At 34.2% G+C, this 19,792-nt stretch overlaps 1 long non-coding RNA gene across 6 annotated transcripts; it reads right to left on the bottom strand.

Moving 5' to 3' along the window:
* Nucleotides 1–12,397: 12,397 nt before the first annotated feature.
* On the bottom strand, nucleotides 12,398–15,646 carry LOC141667365 (uncharacterized). 6 transcript variants are annotated; one of them, XR_012552617.1, is made up of 6 exons: nucleotides 14,571–15,646; nucleotides 14,335–14,435; nucleotides 14,157–14,245; nucleotides 13,400–13,469; nucleotides 13,001–13,333; nucleotides 12,398–12,629 (listed from the first exon to the last, which is right to left on the bottom strand). It is a non-coding gene; the product is annotated as an uncharacterized LOC141667365 (long non-coding RNA). The 6 variants fall into 6 exon arrangements; XR_012552613.1 differs by having other exon boundaries at nucleotides 13,001–13,134; nucleotides 13,209–13,333; nucleotides 14,157–14,435; nucleotides 14,571–15,644; XR_012552615.1 differs by having other exon boundaries at nucleotides 13,001–13,083; nucleotides 13,209–13,333; nucleotides 14,157–14,435; nucleotides 14,571–15,643.
* Nucleotides 15,647–19,792: the final 4,146 nt, after the last annotated feature.

Genomic DNA, 19,792 nt, shown 5'->3' with positions numbered 1-19,792 from the left:
TCCATTCTTGCCATAGTTTCAGATGGTTCATCATGGTCAATGCCCTCTTGTTGTGAATAACCCTTTGCAACAAGTCAAGCTTTGTTCTTGATTATAGTGCCATCCGAATCTGTCTTGTTTCTAAAACCCATTTGGTGCCAACTACTGATTTGTTATTTGGCCTTCGAACCAGTTTCCATACTTTATTCCTTTCACACTCATTCAACTCTTCCTATATTGCTTGAATCCATTCAGCATCCTTGAGTGCATCCTCTACTTTCTTTGGTTCCTCCTTATAAAAAAAATGTGATAGAGGCATTCATGTTCAGTTGCAATCCTTGTTTGAACACCAACATCAGAATCTCCAATGATAAGAGATATGATCTCTTTTCCATTTAACAGCTTTTGGTAGTTCAGTCCCCTTTTCTGATGCTCCCCGTGCATTGGATAAATTATTTTCATGTGAGGCTCCCCCTGTATTAGTGTTTTCACTTCCTAATTGAAAAGAGCTTCCATTTATGGACTGTTCACCAAATTGATCTTAATGCTCAATTGAATGATCACATCCTGATGAGCTATCATTTATTGTACTAGAAGAATTTCTGGTTGATCTAGTATTTTCTGATTTATCAATATCATTAGGATTTGATTCACTAGAGTTGTGACTGTCTTGATGTTGCTCCCCTTAATATGTGCATCTTCAATGATCAACTCTAGATCATGATCATTATTGTCATCAGGATCTGACTCAGTGTCAGAATTTGACTTATTTTCAGGATTTGACTTATCATCAGGATTTGATGAGTCATCAGAGTTTAGATCATTTCCTGATTTAAGCCTTTTGTTTGAAAATACAAGTTCTTCATGAGTGTCTTCTTCAATTCCAGTAATATTTTTATCATCAAGAAAACATGAATTGATTCAACAATTGTTCTTATTCTCAGATTGAATACTTTATAGGATTTTGAAGAAGGATATCCAACAAAAATACCCTCATCATCTTTTCTATCAACCTTTTCAAGCACTTCGGGATGAGTTCTTAAAATAAAGCATTTACATCCAAAAATATGAAGATGCTTCAAGCTTGGCTTCTTTTCCTTGATCATTTGATAGGAGTTAATTCATGTTTGTTAATCAGATTCAGGTTCTGAGTATAACAGGCAGTATTGACAGCTTCATCCCAAAAATATGTTGGTAGATTAGCTTCCACAAGCATAGTCCTTACAACTTCAATCAGTGTTCTATTCTTCCTTTCCATAACTCCATTTTTTCAGATATGCCAGGAGCTGAAAATTGTTGAGAAATTCCCTTCTATCTGCATAACTCATCCATCTTGCTATTTTTGAACTCAGTCCCATTATCACTTCTCAGATTTTACACTTTTTACTTTGAACCATTTTCAATCAGTCTCAAATGATCCAAAAAAACATTTGCAGTTTTATCCTTATTGTGCAAGAAAAATACCCATGTAAATCTAGTATATTCATCAACAACAACTAATATATACCATTTCTTGTTGATTCACATGACATTCACATGGCCAAAGAGATCTAAATGTAGCAATTGATATGGCTTTTTGATGGATGATTCTGACTTGCTTTTGAATGAGGCCCTTCTTTGTTTGGCTTGTTAACATGCATCACACAAACCATCAGGGGAGTAAAACCTGTTTGGTAGACCTCTCACCAAATCTCTCTTTATTAATTCATTAAGAAATTTGAGGTGAGAAAGCTTCTTGGGGCATTTCCAACTTTCATCTACTGATATTTTGCTTATCAAACAGGTTTCAGGTCCATCAGTATTTGCATGAAGTTTTGGCTTCATAGATGTTTTCATGTCTATATCATTTGAAAACAACTTTCTTTATGACTTTATGAAAATCTTCACAACGAGTATCATAAAACACAACATAGTATCCTCTGTCAGTAATTTGACTGCTACTCAATAGATTGTGCTTCAGTTTTTCAACCAGAGCTACATTTGAGATTATGACATTTCCACTGATTATATTGCCATATCCCAATGTTTTTCCTATATTTCCATCACCATAGGAAACCATTAGGCCATCCTTCTCCTTATATTCTGACAACATGGATTTATTTCCAGTCATATGTGCAGAACAACCACTATCCAGTACAAGCACATTCTTCTTATTTTCCTGTAATCGGAAATATAGGAAAATCAGTTACCATATTTAAGAACCCGCACTTGTTGGGTCCTTTTTGACATCTTATGTATTTTTGTAGAAGAAAACTTCCTGTCAGGATTTGAGCCATCAGGAATTGCTCCATCAGGATTTGATCCATCAGGATTTGTCCTGACAGTTTTAACTTTATAAGATGCATGCACATTTAATTCAGCAGTTCTATTTAAAATAGCAATTTTATTGGATTTTAGTAAAGGATCATAATTATTGTGATACAAGCTATGATAATCTTTACATGTGTAAATAGAATTCCAAATGCTACCACAGTGAAAATAAGGGTTCTGTGGTTTATAAAATATTGATCTACCATTAATATCAAACTCATGAATTTTAGTGGCTTTCTTTTTAATCTTCCTGCAATCAATAGAAATATTTGCACTAGATTTGTGAGTCCTAGCAGCCACTTCAAAAATTTTCTTTTTTATTTTATTTTTAGAGAGAAGACCTATATTTTTATCTTTTTTTCTTTCACTCTAAATTCAACTTTCTTCTTATCAGAATTTTTAGAGGTAGGTCCTACTTCATAAATTGACTTTATTCCATTTTCATCAGTACTGACAAATTTCATAGGTGTGGTGTGATTAATAACTTTATTGATATTCCTTTCAGTAAATTTATTATAACCGAGGAATTCTTTCCAGTTTTTGTCACTAATGAAGTTATGAACTTTTTTCCTAAAGTCATCCATGTTTTAAACACTTCTCTTTCTTTTTCAAGAGTTTCCTCTAGCATGGCATACTTAATATTCATCTGAGCTTCATTATGTTGAGTCTTTTTACAGGCTTTTTCATTTTCATGCATGCATAATAACTCAGCTTCTATGTGATCATTTCTCTTTTTAAGTTCTTTTTTCTCAGCAATTAGACTGTCATTTTCAATTGACTTATTATTGAAATTAACATGCAGAGAATACAAGATACTTTTCAGTTCAGACATGTTATTAGTATCAATAGGGAAAACAACTGAAGGTACCTTCCTCTCCATGAGTTGCCATGAGTGCAGAGCATTCTTCATCATTATTAGTTCCTGATGTGTCCATCCAGTCTTTGTTGGAGTTTGATGTGAACAATGCCTTTCCAGATGACTTGGGGCACTCAGTAGCAAGATGTCACCGTTCATTGCAGTTATAACAAGTCACATTAGCCTTATCAAACTTCCTTCCCTTTACTGTACTACCCTTCATTCTTTCTGAATTTGCATTTGCCATCACCAGATTACTTTCTGTTAAAACCACCTTTCTTTATGGTTTTGCAAACCCCATCCTTCTAAAGCCTTTCACCATCATGGAAGCCATTTGAACAACTTGAGGATCATTAATTCAATCTCAGAATCCTCATCAATATTTGTGTCAAGAATCGATGATTCATCAGTATCTGACTCCTCCACAATGTTCCTTCTTCTTGGCCTTTCACTCATCTTTTCCTTGTCTTTATGAATTTCAGCATTTAGAGCCATAGCCTTCATTTTCTGACCCTTCTTGTTTTTCCTCTATTGAATCTCTAAGTTATGGGTTTTCAGCATTCCATAGACTTCATCCAGTGTTAGTAAATCAAGATCATATTGATGTCTGATTAAAGAGGCTTGAGTATCCCATTCTTCAGGAAGAGCTCTCAGAAACTTGGTGTTTGAGTCTTTCCTGTTATATTCTTTTCCAACCAATGATAGATCATTTAGCAATGTCATAAATCTGTCATAGATGTCAATAATTGACTCATCAGCCTTGGCATCAAACTGTTCATACTATTGTACAAGAATAGCTCTTCTAATCTTCTTTATTGCCATTATATCTTGGCATTGTGTCTCCAAAGCATCTCATATCTCTTTTGTAGTCTTGCATGCAATTACCCTATTTGACATTATATTATCCAAACTGTTATGGAGTTATGTTCTTGACTTTTGAATCCTTGAGCATTGATGCCTTTTCAATATCTGACCATTCAGATTTTTTTTCCTGGTAGTGTTCAGGAACAGTTGTTGTCATGGAAACAACCTTCTCAGGATAAGGAGGTCCTTTGTTGATAATATCAACATATGTATCATTAATAACTTCAAGGAACATCAACATCTTTACTCTCCATATAGAGTAATCAGCTTTCTTTAGGATAGGAATTTTTATGCTTTCATACTTACTTCCAGACATTTTTGATCTTTTCAAATTAACATTTTGACTGCTCTGATACCGCCTATTGCCCAGTAAATTTAATTATTTAAAGGGGGTTGGATACAATTAACTAACAAATCAATTTATCACAGAGGTAAAGTAATGATAATAATAAACAGATGAATCAAATAACAATTTATATTGATCTTTAATTAATTGTTACAAAACTCTCACAAGAACCATATCCTGAAGAGCTTCTAGGTTATGAATAATACTTGAGTTAAGCGCACCACGAAGTGATAACGTATTCTGTGTTTATATATCACACAGCTACACAATCAATCCCTATCAATTACAAGATATGTTACAGTATAAATTATCTAGTTTCTATACATATCTAAATCAAGAACTACGATCCTATAAATCAGCAGATTCTGATTTATCTTGTAGCTATAACTTATCCAGTCATATCCTGATGTCTATCCTGACTGCATCAAATCCTGACGCTTGAAAAATCGTGACTATCAAACAGATCCTAACTGGTTTCACATCCTAACGACTCTGTCAGATCCTGACTCAATAGTTGATCCTGATTTCTAAATAGATGATTTCTAACAAACTGGGACACCTTGTCCCAGGTTGTCCACAACCAGGAATGACATGTTTCCAGTACGGAAAGATAGGGCACATGAAGAAGGATTAACCCAAATCAAGGCCCCCAGCCTCAGGGATGAGCAGGGCTGCTTCCAACCGACCTCCAACTGCTAGGAATTTTAACATGACCATCCATGACGTTGTTCGAATACGGACGTGATAACATGCCATTTTATTCGATTTGCTCTATGGGATTGGAAAGTTTAGTGTAAGAGGCTCTAAGATAGGAGTCCAACTTTTGAGGAGTATATGGTAACCATTCCATCTTCTCATAGGCTAACATACTTGCCTATTTTGGTACCTACATTTAGAAATCCCTGTTATATCTATGCGTATAGGAATGTACCGATGAGCTATAATCGGGTCATATTTCTTTTAAAGTTGATTAGGGGGCAATAGTGTTTATTTAAGTGTATCCAATCCATATTGCCTGTGTGGCTATTATATATTGATTTCGAGCAGTTAGTTCATTTTGATGGCATACTGAATTGCCAGTTGAGATACAAATGATTTTATCATATTGTTTCTGTTTTGGATAAAATGTGAGATGCGGTTTTGACTCAACTTATGATTGATGTTGATATTTAATTTGTTGTTAATATCAAAAGTGGTATCAATATATATGATTGATTTTGACTTCAATACTTCAGTACTGGTACGTTATGAGAATCTAAGTTAGTATCGATATCTAATTTGATGTGACATCAAAATAAGTATTGATATCATGATTGCAATTTTGATTAAAAGGCACATAAATTTAGGATTTAGTCCATAGTCACTATTTCATATTGCCGTTTATGATATATCCATAAATACTATTTTACAAGTTTTATTATCGTCAAGATTCAAAGTATTGTTGAAGCATTTCGCTCAAAAATATAAAAATGGTTTTAAATACAAATGAGGAACCAATTTTGGGATTCCTTAACTAAATTTTCAGATTCAGCAATTATGATTTTAAATGTTCTGCTCTATTGCAGACATCGGTTTTATATTAAAAAGACCATATATATGTTACAACGAACTTGATGAGCATTTCTTTCGCTCATACTTGCATGTTTTTAAATTTAACCTTCCGGTGAGGATTAGATTGCGCTGTTTAGCAGCGTAATTCGAGAAAGCGAAGGAAGAAGCTTTTAGAAGGTGGTTGGTCCAGGATTTGTGAAACTAGTGTAAGTTCTGTTATGTAAAGCTTTTTGTATATATTAGTTATGTTATCGTAAATTTAGGCCCTAGTATAATTCTTTTCGAAGTTATACTAGCTAGTTAAGTTTTGAAATTGAGAACTGTTGAAAAGAGTTTTAAAAGAAAGGAAAACAAATTATTTATGGAATTTGGATATCTTGTTTCTAGAACTGTAACCTAAAAGATCTTGGTATAGTTTGGGGTTGCAGGTGTTATATTTCAATAGCTAGCATTTGTTTATTGATTATACAGGTTGTTTTAGATTAAGGTTTCATCGTGACGACCAATCCTCTGACCCCGGATTTTGGGGCGTTATATAAATCTTATTTTTAAATATTTTCTGAGTATCAAAAAATCATTCTAGTACTTTCAGATTGTCGAAAAATATTATCTCCGCATATTTTAAATATTTTGACTACGGTGTCAAAAGAAACTCCCCATTAAATATTTACCTGTTGACAACGGTCAACTCACATTAACATAATATATCCTCTAAAAAATTTTGGAAGTATGTATATATATGGGTGTGTACCTATCAACAAGCAATATGGTTGGGGAACAATATAAGTTTCAGATATATGATAGGATTCTTAAAGGACAAGGGAGGGGTAGACTCCATTATTTTGCGTACTGGGGACAAAACTGATGTAATTCCGCATGAGAAGGTACCATGTATACTGATGAACATGCGAAGTATGCAAAATATATTCGGGAGAAAGGGGAATTATATAAATCCCGAATATGGCAAGGGTGACAACCGGTGTGACGGCCTCAACCCCGGGGTGAGAAGTTGACGTCACTAAAGATAACAAACCACAAACATAAACCACAAGACTATTATTATTATACTAACACGACCCCAAAACCAAGATCCGATCTAGGTTCAATTATGATTTAAGCTACTCACTATTACACAACCATTTATTAAAAAGTCTGACACACTAACTTATTCAGCAACTCTTCAGACCGCATATGGCCTGATACAAACTACCTCAGAGGAGTCGGGGCCAAAAGGGGCTGAAACTCTATTCTGACCGGGGCTGAAACTCTATTCTGACCGGGTATGATAGATCATCTAGGCATCTTGATATATATATATATATATATATAACAGGTTGCCAGGGTGAGCATATAATCGCTCAGAAGTACCAATATAAGAATATCAGAGTAAAACTGAATGTAAACAGTTATAGGAACAGAACTATAAAACAATATGAAAAAAATAGCCTGTAAATCATTTCGAATATCTGTCAAAACAACAATAAAACTGGATATCACTAATTAGCATGCTCTTAATAAAACAACATAGTTGTGTGTTGTGTAAATACCAGAGTCCAATTTTAGCATGATATTCATATTTATAATTTAACTATATAAATCACTTATTCCATTACGGGAATCACAAAGCCAAATCAGATACGTAGTGGATATGTAAAGACAGCTGATCAGGCTGTCAACACCAGACGGCTCCATCTGCCATCCCATAGACGTGTTGGGCTAATCGGTTATGTAGTCCGCGCAACCGAATTAGCCACTTACACAACCTCAATAGGCCACTCTGGCCCCTATGTATCCAATATCTGATCGTTTTATCCAGTTTTCAAATCATTTGTACCTATCTCAGTTTAAAATAGTTCATTTAACAACACACACAAAATTGGTTCACAAAGATCATTTTCATTCGGAGATTGGTACCTTTTCCAAGTTACTTTCCCCAAAAAATGATTTTAAACAAATAATTATAACTACAGGGGATACGCAACTTAAAACATTTATGTTCCTGTTCGAAGATAAAACAATAGTTTACTCATATATACATAACCATAAAATTATGGTTAGGGGTACTTGCCTTGCAAGGACTTCTCGGGATTCCTAGGGTAGCTGCGCTCGACTAGCTTTAGTCCTCGCAAAATTTGACCGGGATCTACAGTAACAGAATAATCTAATTAGTTATACCGACATGCTTGATATCCCCGAAATTAACTAACCTAATTTGATATCCCGACTCGTATAATATACATAGACATATTCACGTAATTGATATTCACAATAGGGGTAAAATATTTGATACCGAATAGTATACTTCTCGTATTTAAAATCATTGTCGGAAAATTTGGACAACGACTCCTCTATTTATTGGACTACCCGTCGAAACATAATCGACATCCACAACACAACAATCACCATTTCGCAATTTACGCCACAATACGACTTTTACAATAAATAACTATTTACGTTTCGAAAAATAATTACACGAACCACTTTATTTGTTTTACAAATTTAGGACTCAGAATTAATCATTACCTTCCACCGTTGACTCACCGAAGCTCATCGTCGATGGCGGCAAAATTTTACGGGTACCCGATTAAATTTAGGGTTTCCAACATAAAAATTCCACCGATTTTTTAAAAATCATTTCCCGCACGAATAATTTTTTTCATAAAATCAGTCATTAAATTCCTGCAGAAAATATAAGAATTAATATAATAATTCCCAAATTCACAATCGGAAAGAACAAATAGGAAACAATGGAACAACAAACCACGCAACACCCACACGTGCGTGCGCGCGGTACCAACACCACAAATACACACACATGGATATATACATACAGGAGTATATATATACACAATAATAAGCGGGCAAAACAAAACCCACCGGAAAACCAAAGGCGGCGACCGGAAACCGCGGAAACAGCGGCGGAGGAGGAAAAACGGAGAGAGAGAGAGAGAGAGAGAGAGAGAGAGAGAGAGAGAGAGAGGGAAGAAAGAGAGATGAAGAGAGAGTTGCAGAGAGAGAGAGAGGGGGGAGCGAGAGATGTGAGAGAGAGGGAGGTCGAGAGAGATGGAACAGCGAGGTCGGGGTTTTTTGTTTATTATTTTTTTTCTTTTAATCACCTGAACACACGTATAGAATGAAATAATGCGTGTCAATTATTTTTATAAGAATTTGACACGTGTCTGAGCAATATCCGCGGACCCAATTTCGCATCTGAATCACATTTTTAACGAACCACTACGCGTCGAAATTTACCAAAAAATTATAAACAAATTACCCAAATTCTCGAAATATTCAAGAGTTAACAAAATAAAATTTTCATAATTTTTAAACCATTTTTGGAACACAACATATACCCGCATTTAACGATTTAACGAATAAACGTGGCGGTGAATTTAATCAGAAAAATTTCCGAAATAATTTTAAAATTCTCAAAATATTATAAACTTAATAAAATTTGAGTTCGTAATTTTTGAAGCATCTTGGAATTATATACTCAATTTAAAAATAAAAGCAATCAGAAAATCATATAAAGATAAATAATTAATGAAATATTTATTTCTAAATTTTATAAAATCCCAAAAATAATTATTGAAATTATGAAACCATAAAAACAGTTTTAGCGACAATCCAAATATTTATGAAAATTAATCTGCCATAAAACCACTTATAAAAGTGAAAACAAAACAATACGTCAATAATTAATTATACAAATATTCCATGTATATCAATAACCACATATAATTAATAACAAAATATTACAAAACTGACAAGACCAATCCACATATTTTATTTAATTAATTATTCCACAATTACACTTTTATATAATACAAAAATATATGAGTCGTTATATCCATCCCCCTTAAAAAGATTATGTCCCCGGAATCTGACTTAACTAAATAAATGAGGATATTTATCAAACATGTCTGACTCTAGTTCCCAAGTAGACTCTTCTACTCGAGGATTTCTCCAAAGCACTTTCACTATGGGGATAGATTTGTTTCTAAGGACTCGCTCTTTACGATCTAAAATCTGGATTGGTTGTTCCACATAGGACAAATTTGGGTGAAGCTCGATTGGTTCATACTCTATAACTTGATTTGAATCAGGAATATATGGCTTCAACATGGATGCGTGGAATACATTATGAATATGCTGCAATTGCGGTGACAACGCTATCTCATAAGCCACTTTTCCTATTTTATTGAAAACTTTAAAGGGTCCTATAAACCTTGGGCTGAGTTTACCTTTCTTATCGAATCGAACCAATCCCTTTCAAGGTGACACTTTCAGCAATACCAATGACCCTACTTCAAAGTTCATATCCTTTCGACATAAATCAGTGTGCTTTCTCTGTCTATCCTGAGCTGCTTCTAACCTTTTCCGAATTAACTTCACTGCATCCTTGGTCTGCTAAACTAGATCAGTACCTAACACTTTTTTTTCTCGCACTTCATCCCAATACAATGGTAATCTACACTTACGTCCATACCAGGATTCATAAGGCGGCATTCCAATGCTGGCATGATAACTATTGTTGTACAAGAATTTAATTAAAGGTAAGTGTTCATCCCAGTTTCCCTTGAAATCCAAAGCACAAACTCTTAACATATCTTCTATTGTCTAGATGGTTCTCTCACTCTAACCGTATGTCTGAGGATGATAGGAGGTACTCATATCCAGCTTGGTTCCTAGACATTCTTGAAACTTAGTCCAAAACCTTGAATTAAATCTTGGGTCTCGATCTGATACAATGGACATAGGGACTTCATGCTTGGTCACTATTTCATCCAAATACAACTTAATAACTTTTCCAAAGAATATATTTCGTTGATAGGGAGGAAATGTGCTGACTTTGTCAATCTGTCGATGATTACCCAAATAGCATCATGATTGGATTTCGTCATTGGCAATCCTACTACGAAATCCATTGCAATCTCTTCCCATTTCCATTGGGGAATCTCTAGAGGTTGTAACAATCCGCTTGGACTTTGGTGTTCTGCTTTTACAGTCTGACACACGTGATACTTGCTAACCCAATTTGCAATTTCTTTCTTCATTCCTGGCCACCAGAAGTTCTTCTTAAAGTCTTGATACATTTTAGTGCTCCCAGGGTGAATAGAAAACCGAGAGTTGTAAGTGTCGTGTAAAACTTTATTTTTCAGTTCTGTCACATTGGGAATACAAATTCTGGAAGAAAATCTAAACATACCTTGGTTATCCTTTTGGGTACAAAGTTCTTAACTGTAAGATTATCCAATTCTTGTTCCATAATTCCCTCTTGACACCTTTTAATCTTATCTGTCAATGCTAGTTGAAATGTAATCTCATATAATTGCTCTTTATCTTTCTTTGGTACTCAAACTTCAATCTCCATATTTTCCAAGTCTCGTGCTAATTCTTTTGCAATCTGAACCATATTCAGCCTCTCTTTTCTGCTCAAGGCATCCGCCACCACATTGGCCTTACCTGGGTGATAGTTAATAGAACAATCATAGTCTTTAATTAGTTCCAACCATCTTCTTTGTCTCATGTTCAAGTCCTTCTGAGTGAATATATACTTTAAGCTCTTATGATCCGTATAAATATCACACTTTTCTCCATATAGATAATGTCTCCATAATTTCAGTACAAAAACTATAACTGCCAACTCGAGATCATGGACTGGATACTTCTGCTCATGAGGCTTTAGTTGTCTGGAGGCGTAGGCGATGACTTTATCATGTTGTATTAGTACACAACCTAAACCCTTTAAAGGAGCGTCGCTATATATCACAAAGTTCCCCGTCACATCTGATAATGTTAATACTAGAGCTGACACTAGTCTCTTTTTCAATTCCTGAAAACTTCCTTCACACTTCTCCGTCCAAATAAATATCTCGTTCTTCCTAGTTAGCTTGGTTAACGGAGCTGCGATCTTAGAGAAATCCTTTACAAATCTTCGATAATATCCTGCTAGTCCTAGAAAATTTCTCACTTCTGTCGGAGTCTTTGGTTGCTCCCACTTGGATACACTACACCATTTTTGACCTGTAGCAGCACCAAAAAAAAGTGTTAAAATGACCAAAAAATGTTACCTAAATCCAAATTATTGGCTATGGTTACACTTTTTAAAACTAAGGGGGTGTTGGATTTGAGCCTGCTACAATAGGGGTCTATGGTTACATATTTTGAAATTTTGGTAACACATCTCAATGTGTTACAATAGAGTACCTATAGTTACATTTTCTATTTCTATGGTAACAAGTTGAAAATGTAACCACAGTTCTGTTGCAACATACCTAACCCTATAGTAACACCTAAATATTTGTTGGAATAGAATCGTTTGCAACACCATATTAGCTATTGTAACACAAGATTGTAATATGGTTATATTCTTGTTACACTCTTATGTTTTTAATAAGAATCTTTCTTGTTTATACCAAAATAACAAAATGTAATATTGGTTACACTTTCTGAATTTGAAGATATAATAAAATCTAAATCTACTTCACTTGATCAAAACATAACATTAAGGATTGAATACATAGTCAACTTGAGAATTTTGTTAGCAAAAGTACAAATTATTCATCCTAACATTACAAAGTTCCAATAATAATACATAACATCCTAACTGCAGTCAACAGACACATCTTTCCTCTTCTCATCAAGCAATGTTGATGTAGCCTGCGAACAAATAGAAAATTTACCAAAATGCAACTTGCACATCAGCATTTCTTCCTCCACCTAAACAATCAAGCAAGTGATTCAGTCAGTACTTCAATTAATATTATAGCTCACGCGGATTCAAAAAACTTGTAATTAGAAATTGACAGCCCTGGACTTTTGTAAATGACAGGTGGACATATAATCAATGTTGGCATATATATATATATCAGTGTCACGCATCATATATCATCTTCCTCAATGTAAGGTCAACAGTGTAAAAGTCCACATGTTGAGTTCATGATATATTTAGTAGAACTCAGGAGATATTTGCACAAGGTGCTGAACTAAAATGAGTCCAGAAATCTTTAACCTTACATTGAAATGGAAGCACAGAGAGCAACAAGCTTAATATGCTTTTTTATACTTTACAAGTTAAAGGGACAACTTACTGGGTATAATAGTCAAATATGTTGCCTCCATCAACTGCAACATTTAGACCCAGCATTATCAGAAGCACAATATGTGTGTGTGTCTATATTATTTATAAAGTAGATATAAGCACAGCCGTCCAAACCATCACCAACTATGGGCATCAAAAAATGCAACTTTCATTTCTGAACGGGCTTAAAGGAGGGCACTCAAAAAGAAGAATCATACCTTGGAGCATAACCAGGACACAGTGGAAACATTACTTCTCTGCAAAGCTATAGTGAAAGCTTCTTCAAACTCTGTTCTTAAATCAATCTGAATAGTTCTTTTTGAGGATCTAGTAGCCCCTCAATCTAATGAATAATAAAGATGATTTAGCTATTTAGCGACTTAATGTATAAGTAATAGATTTCCCAAACCTTTCCACGAAGACCCCCAATTGATCCCTTACTCTATTTTCTGACCAACAGATCTCCAGAACTAGAGTAACTGGAATCCAAAAAAAGAAGAAGAGTAAATTAGAGTAAAAGGTCAGAAAGGACAAAATGAAGTTAACAAAACTAATTAATAATTATTCATCTCAATATTATCTAAAGTACACATGGATATAAATTCTGCAAACAAATTTTAAGATTCTAAACATATATGAGTAGCACAGACATTAACAAACTAAATCATCACATAATTCAGAAGTTCCTTCAAGCCACAAGTAAGAAATACGAAAATCAACACATGCTCTATGGTATATTCAATATATTTTTGCATATTCAACTAAAGAGATGCAGGTTTATTAACAAAAAGAAAAAGAGAACAGAATCAAAGAGGTCAATCAACTAGTAACAGGGGTCAAAAACAAAAGATGAACGCCTTTTAGTGTCTGCTGTATTTGCAGTATCCCGTAATCAGTTATACACTTGTCCATAATGACATGCCATATAACCATCTTTGTGTCACAGTATTTAGCTACATCATTTTTATCCACTATCATGTATATTCAAGCAGTAAATTATCAGGGATGTTCTGTTCTATCTGAACACTTTGATCCTTGATGTGAAAATGGGATCCGCGCATACTTAATACATGGCTAAGAACACTGAGAGATATATCATAAAGATGGGTGTTAAAAATTAAAATCATGCACATATTTTAGTATATTTGAAGCAATAATATGCTCACCATGGCAACAACACCAGTATTACGATAAAAGCGCCTGAGTTCAAATTTTGAGTTGATTTTCAACACCATTTTTCTTATCCATGATAGCCCTGCACCAGAACTAGTTTATGAAGCCTAATACATAAAGGAGAAAGTTACTTTGGAAAATACGAAAAATGAATGTTTAATTCAAAATAACATTGCGGTTATTGATAAACATTAATGCCTCTGGATGATTGAGCTTAAAAGCATCTCCAGCAGGCTCTTCATACTCAGTCGCCCACTTTGTTTTACAGACACCTGTGAATTTAAAATTAGTACGTAATCAGACATTAATATAATTTATGCAATAACCAGCTTGCATTCTTGCAGCTATGTGTACTTATATATATAGAGCAAGGAGGGAGACTGATATTGAGAGAGGTGAAGGAATACCAGACTGATGCAATCCTTCTGAACGGCCTTCGCAACCAGCAAAGATATCCAAGGTAGCCAAGCAGTTCACTTCTGACTTCTCAGAATCTAAATCATCATCCCCTTATTTACACTTACCCTTATTCAAAACCTCTATCCACAAGATGGAGTTATACAACAAATGTACCTATAAAGCAGGGAATGATAATTTGACAAACTGCAGCCTACCCTGCTGCAAATTTGATTTCTATGTTCATACCAATAAATCTACTCCTAAGCATCATATGCATCATGGTGTAAAAATAGTACAAGAACTGAATCAGGGAAAGTTGCTAAAATTTAAATAGGCAGAGCAATATTTGTAGACTAGGTACAAACTCTTGCCAACTTCGTTTGACCTTAATCAGAAAATGAGGGAAAACACAAGTAATGTATATAACGGTGTATATTAGCCATAAATCTTTATGAAATAAGATCAATTGTCAGGAAATAATGGATAGTTTTCCTTCAAAGAAGCAAGGGATTGAAAAATGGTAGAAAAAACAATACCGAATTTTGACGCTCTGCAAGTTGTAAACACAGTACTGAAAGATTGTTGCATAACACGAAATTTTACAGATACACTTTTGTCTTCCTTAAACAAATGAAAAGTAACCAAATTGCTCAAAAAAATTACACAAGAACATCACATATGAATTAATAAAAAAAATTGACAAAACTTGGGTTTGATTACTCTATCCTAAATTAAGCGAAAAGTAAAGCCAAAGAATAAGAAGGGAGCAATTTGCAGCTTACCTGCAAATTATTCATCAGTGTAGCAACATACCCGAACAAGAAAAAATAACAAATCAGAGAAGAAGAAAAGAGCATACCCAAACAAGAATAAAGACCCTATTTCTACAAACCCTAATTTCTCCAAGATCATACCCGACTGAAAATTCTAATTACTAAACCTTGATATCCAAGCTCTAACCCGACTGAGTTTTGAGAACCGTAATCTCCAAACCTTATCATCGCCTTTGAGTGTAGAGAGTGCAGAGAGTGTAGAGAGTGGGAGCGTTTATTTTATTTGTCTGAGTGTAAAAAATGAGCGGGTCAAATTAGCTCATTTGGGCCGCCCAAAATTTGGTGAAATTTTGGCCAAAATTGGCCTGCAACTTTCATCCCGCCTAAATATTAAGTGCTAGGGTAACAGTTTTTGTTATATCAATGCTAACAATATTTTTTATGTTACAATAGTGATTTTATCATGTCTATTATAACATCTTATATTCTCTATTACAACACAAAAAAAATGTTACCTCAGATCAAATTTTTGTAATATAAGGCAACATTTCTGCTTGTAACACCAAAAAAAGTGTTGTTACAAGCCAAATATGGTTTAGTGATACAGCTTCAATATTTACAGGGTCTACCTTGATACCTTTCTTTCTTACCACATGTCCAAGAAACTGTAGCTCTGTTAACCAAAACTCGCACTTGGAAAACTTCACGTACAGTTATTTTTCTCTCAACCTTCGGAGGGAAATTCTTAGGTGTGTTGCGTGATCTTCTTGAGTCTTTGAATAAATGAGGATGTCATCAATAAATATAATAACAAACTTATCCAAGTACTCCTTATACACCCGGTTCATTAAATTCATAAAAGTCGCTGGTGCATTGGTCAATCCGAACGACATCACTAAGGATTCATAATGGTCGTACCTTGTTCTGAATGCAGTTTTGGGTATATCTTCAGGCTTGATCTTTAGTTGGTGGTAGCCAAAAATCAGGTCGATCTTTGAAAAAAGCATGCTCCTTTAAGCTGGTCAAATAAATTATCGATTCTGGGTAGAGGGTACTTATTTTTTATTGTCAACTTGTTCAGTTCCCTATAGTCAATACATAGCCTCATACTTCCATCATTCTTCTTCACAAATAACATTAGAGCACCCCATGAAGAAACACTTGGTCGGATGACTCCTTTGTCTAGCAGTTCTTGAAGTTGCTTGGCCAATTCCTTCATTTCCAGTGGAGCCATTCGATATGGAGCTTTGGAAACTGGCTCTGCCCCTGGTATCAAATCAATAGAGAACTCTATTTCTCGATCAGGTGGTAATCCTGGAAATTCTTCCGGAAAGACATCATGATATTCCCTTTCTATTGGAATCTCATCTAGAGTAGGTGCCTCTTTCTTGGTGTCCACCACATGAGCCAAATATGCTTCACATCCTTGCTTGCAGTACTGAGAGAAACTTCTTGTCCTGCTTCTGTCCTTGATAGCTTATCCTTACATTATCTGTTGTATACATAACAATACTCTTCTTCTTACAGTCAATATTTTCCTTATATAGAGACAACCAATTCATGCCTAGAATGATATCAAATTCTCCTAACTCAAAAGGTATTAGCTCGGCGGGAAAAGAATGACCTGAAATCTCTATGGAACACTTAGGGCAGAATTGGCTTACAGGTACCTTAACTTGATTGGCCACTTCTATGGTCAAAGGTGTAACGTCTAAGAAATACTATGTAATTATTTTTATCAATAAATGATTATTATGTGATTTTATGTGAATTTTTGATGAATTATTTGATGATTGATATGAATATTTGGGGGTTGATATTTGATAAAATTTAGGATATTTTAATTTCTAATTATCCAGAATTAAATATAGACAATTTTGGTATTTTTCTGGAAATTTTTGGATTATTATATGATTTTATAAGAATTTATAGAATTAATAATGATTATTTTTACATAATTACAAAATTACTTTTTAGAATCAGAAATCGTCCCACTTCAACCGTTTTTGCGTTTTTACAACCAGAAACTCTTCTGAAAATTCCTTCCTAACCTATCTGATAATTTTGAACACTTTTCGTGTTTTGACTTTTTCGATCAGGGATATGGTTTGACCCGTATGAGTCCCGACGTAAAATTTTCGCTACGCAAATCATTTTATATGTCGATAAAAATCCATATTTTCATAAGGCGAGACATTATTACCTTCTTTTTGTATAAAGTATTTTATAGGAAGCTCTATTTTGATAATTATCCAAATTTGGTATTAAAATCGTATCATCTTTTTAGTTACTTAGTGGCTAAGTAACCTATTTTCGAATTCGATATGTAAATGTAATAATGGAATTATTAAATAAATAAAATATGCGACGGTTCTGTCAGCTGTGCGTTGCTTTATTTTTTATTGTGTGTGAATTGTTGGGTATGAAAAATTGGTTGTATAATTAATTATTGAGTGATATGAATTCATTTTGCTTTTAAAATAAATTTATTGAATATTTATTCTCATAAATGCTAAAATTGTATCTAAAATTATTTTTATTACTTTATAATTTTATTTATTATTTTTAGGAATTTATAAAAATTTAAAATCAATATTTAGTGAATAATTATTTTTAAATGATTTTATGAATTGCACTTAACTGTAAAATCAGTATTTAATTCCAAAATGTTTCAAAAATCATGAAAATTTTATTTTATTAACTTTTAAATATTTTGAGAATTTTAAAACTATTCCGGCAATTTTATGGTTTTTATTTAACCGCCCGTTTGTTCGTTAATTTACAAAATGCGGGTTGGGTGCGTGTTTAAAAAAACGATTTCAAAATTCTGAAATTTTTTTATTTATAATTTTAAATTAACTCGAGATTTTTAAAATTGCTTTTTTGAATTTTCGGGTTACTTTTACCCGTAAATAATTCGTTTAAATATTAAACACGGTGTCAAATTCAGAAATAACGTGATAAACGCGATAGGATTCCCCCAAATTTATTCCCTTTCTCTCCCTTATTTCCCCTGCCAATCCCTCTCCCCTCTTCATCTCTCTTCGCCGACCTTCTCTCATCAATTCACTCCCTCATTTCCTGATCGAACTCCGGTCTCTTTCTCGATCAATTTCCCCTCTGTTTTCCCTTATCTTTCCCTCTCTCCTCATTCTTTCTTTTCCTTCGCCCCGTTCTCTGGTTCCGGTGAGTTCACCGCCGTACTTCTTTCTTTTTCCGGTGTCTTGTTTTCTGAATTAACTATGTCTCGATTGTTGCCGATGTGGTTGACTGTTAATTACATATATATATATATACATAACTGTATAAATATATGTGTGGTTTTGCGGTTCTGTATTACCTGCGGTGCTGCCGCCTTTCGGATTTTCTGAGAGGCATGGGGGCGCGTGGTTACTACGCGGTTTCGTCTTGCCCTGTACTGTGCTGTCTGTGCTGCCTTGGTTCAACTGTTCTGTAGAAATTTTCATTTTATTGATTTAATTTATTGATTTTATGCAGAAACTTACTGATTGCGATTCATAAAATGAAATATTTTATGCGGGAATAAATCATATTAACCGATGAAATTGCGAAGGAAGTCCGATATAATCGGAAACCCGCAAATTTTATCGCCGTCGGCGATGAGCCTCGGCGTGCCGACGGTGCGCAATGATGATTTTTATCTTAGTCCTATAAATTATAATTAAATAAAAAAATTAGTTGGTGGAAATTAATTTCGAAACGAAAAGAAAAAAATATATACGAATAACAATAATTAATGATTGAAATTGTATCGGTGGTTGGGACTTGCGAATTTGGAATTGGATTGGTTGTTGTGTTGTTTTGATTGAATTGACGTCGAATTGTTTTGACGGGTAGGCCGATAAACAAAGGAGACGCTGCCCGATTTTCGGGAAAACAATCCCGAAAATACGGGAACGTAACCTATATTTATCGGAGACATTGAACGAAAGTATATAATTATGTTATATGAATCTAGTTATGTGTGGTAACAAAATATTTTATAATCACCTTACTATTTTCAAACCAACGAGTATACGTACTTTCCGAAAATAAATACCAAACCGAGTTTCGAAGATGTGAACCATAATTGCTATGTGTATTTCAATATTATATATAAATATGAGTTGGGTTATGAAATTGTATGGGTAGAATAGGATATTGGTGTTATGTTAAGCGAAACGATGATCTGAATTAGGGTATTTTAACCCTGTAGGTCCAAGATGGAATACCCGAGTATCGACATCAGACTAGGAACGGTCTAGTGATTAGACGTCGAGATCAACGAAGTTCCAATTGAAGGGCCTGAATGTTGGGATCGTATCCAGAATGGGATAGTAGTTGACGATAAGGACGAACGTCCAAATCGAACCAAAGTCAACTAGTAATAGCGATTAAAGCTTATTGAGGCAAGTATTCCTGAACTTTCTTTTAAAATACTGCAAATATTTCTTTGT

Source organism: Apium graveolens, chromosome 6 (assembly GCF_009905375.1).
Source record: "Apium graveolens cultivar Ventura chromosome 6, ASM990537v1, whole genome shotgun sequence".
Lineage (NCBI taxonomy): Eukaryota > Viridiplantae > Streptophyta > Magnoliopsida > Apiales > Apiaceae > Apium > Apium graveolens.
The sequence above is the reverse complement of the archived record's forward strand: the minus strand, read 5'-3'. Positions and strand labels throughout refer to the sequence as shown.